Source organism: Carlito syrichta, unplaced genomic scaffold (assembly GCF_000164805.1).
Source record: "Carlito syrichta isolate Samal-C Ts95f unplaced genomic scaffold, Tarsius_syrichta-2.0.1 Scaffold311873, whole genome shotgun sequence".
Classification (NCBI taxonomy): domain Eukaryota; kingdom Metazoa; phylum Chordata; class Mammalia; order Primates; family Tarsiidae; genus Carlito; species Carlito syrichta.
In genome coordinates this window covers 64780-67257 of record NW_007255969.1, presented here as the reverse complement: position 1 = coordinate 67257, position 2478 = coordinate 64780, and the positions used below count along the sequence as shown (strand labels likewise).

The 2478-nt window shown below is 47.0% G+C and overlaps 1 pseudogene; it reads left to right on the top strand.

Annotated features, from left to right (window-relative positions):
- The first annotated feature begins 1568 nt into the window (after positions 1-1568).
- On the top strand, positions 1569-2065 carry LOC103271748 (annotated as a pseudogene).
- The last annotated feature ends 413 nt before the right edge of the window (positions 2066-2478 follow it).

Genomic DNA, 2478 nt, shown 5'->3' with positions numbered 1-2478 from the left:
GTAGTAACTTGGCTACTTAACTCCCAGTAGTCACAGAAAAAGCATTTCCCCTCAAAGTTACCATGGAATCAGAGATTCCAAAACGGCCATCCCTTCCCCCTCCCCCAACTGATACTCAGAAATAAGAATATCTCGCCAGGCTTGGTGGCTAGCCTGTAATCCTGCGCTTTGGGAGGCCGAGATGAGTGAATTGCCTGAGCCCGAGGGTTTGAGACCCGCCTGGGCAACTTGGCGAGACCTCGTCTCTAGAATAAATCAAAAAATTAGCCGGGCATGGTAGCATGCGCCTGTAGTTCCAGCTACTTGAAAGGCTGAGGCAGAAGGATCACTGGAGCCCAGCAGGTCGAGGCTGCTGTGGCCGGGAGCGGCCACTGCACTCCAGTCTGGGCGACAGAGTAAGACTCCAACTCAAAAAAAAAAAGAAAGAGGCCGTCTCTGTGACATGAAAGTGCAAGGTGAAGCAGCAAGTGTGGATGGAGAAGCTGCAATAAGTTATCTAGAAACTCTAGCTAATAGTTGATGAAGGTGTACACTAAACACAGATTTTCAACACAGATGAATCAGCCTTCTATTAGACGAAGATGTCATCCAAGACTCTCACAGTTAGAAAAGAAAAATCAATGCCTGGCCTCAAAACAAAGAACAGGCTGACTCTCTTGCTAGGGGCTAATGCAGTTGGTGACTCTAAATGGAAGCCAATGCTCATTTACCATCTGAAAATACCAGGGCCCTTAACACATTCGCAATCGGCAAAATTTTGACTTTCCCAATACTGAGAGCAGGTGAAAATTTTAAAAATCTGAAGCTGGTTGTCACAAACTTCTGTAATTAAGCACAAGTGAGAAGGTTAAAAAAAAAAAGCATAAGTGAAATGGTCTTTTCTAAACTGTCACCTTTTTCACAATGCAGCTCAAAGTTGCAGTCATACCCAGTATTTGCTTCAGACACCACCCTGACTAGCATTCGGTACTTTGTATTTTTATTCAGATTATAAACCAAACATATTATTCCAGAACAGAATTTGGAATGATGTAAATTCACATCAGTTAAGGAGTTAAGAATCATGCTACATCTACTCTGCCTGTGCTCTATACATGGAATAACAAAACCTGATGACAGCACATCTGTTTACAGGATGGCTTACTGAATATTTTAAACCCACTGTCAAGAACTACTGCTCAAAAGAAAAGATTCCTTTCAAAATATTCCTGTTCATTGACATGCACTTAATCACCCAAGAGCTCTGATGAGGACGTACAAGAAGACTAATGCTATTTTCATGCCTGCTAAACACAACATCCGTTCTGCAGCCCACGGATCAAGGAGTCATTTTCGACTTTCAAGTCTTATTGAAGAAGTTCATGTCCTAGGGCTAACACTTCCATGGGTAGTGAGAGTTCTCTGATAGCTCTGGGCAAGGTAAATTAAACCTTCTGGAAAGGATTTGCCATTCTAGACGCCATTAAGAATATTACGGATGCCCTCAGTTTTTCGCTCAGCAGAGGCTCGGGTGCAACCTCCTTCAGGCATCCCGAATCCGGGTTCATCCGACACCAGCCACCTCCACGATGTCGCCCAAGTTCGACCCCAGCGAGATCCAAGTCATGTACCTGGAGTGCACCGGGGGCGAGGTCGGCACCATGTCTGCGCGGGCCCCAGGATCGGCCCCCTGGGTCTGTCTCCAAAAAAGCTTGGTGATGACATCGCCAAGGCAGCCAGTGACTGAAAAGGTCTGAGGATTACCGTGAAACTGACCATTCAGAGCAGACGGGCCCAGATTGAGCTGGTACCTTCTGCCTCTGCCCTGACCGTCAAAGCCCTCAAGCAACCACTGAGAGACAGACAGAAACAGAAGAACATCAAGCACAGTGAGCACATCACTTTTGATGAGATTGTCAACATTGCCTGACAGATGCAACACTAGTCTCTAGCTAGAGAACTCTCTGGAACCATTAAAGAGATCCTGGGGACTGTTTAGTCTGTGGGCCACAATGTTGATGGCCGCCACCCCCATGACATCATAGATGACATCAACAGTGGCGCCGTGGAGTGCCCTGCTAGTTAAGAAGCAAAAATATTTCAATAAAAGGTCATTTGACAGCCGAGCTCGGTGGCTCAGCCTGTAATCCCGCGCCTTTGGGAGGCTGAGGTGAGTGGATGGCCTGAGCCCGTGGGTTCGAGACCCGCCTGGGCAACTTAGCGAGACCTCATCTCTACAATAAGTCAAAGATCAGCCGGGCATGGTAGTGCGCGCCTGTAATTCCGGCTACTCGGAAGGCTGAGGCAGAAGGATCGCCAGAGCCCAGCAGGTCGAGGCTATGGTGGCCAGGAGCGGCCACTGCACTCCGTCTGGGCGACAGAGTGAGACTCCAACTCAAAAAAAAAAAAAAAAAAAGTCATTTGACAGCTAGAAAAAAAGAACATTACTGATTCATGGGAGGAGGTCAAAGGTCAACATTAATAGGAGTTTGGAAGAAG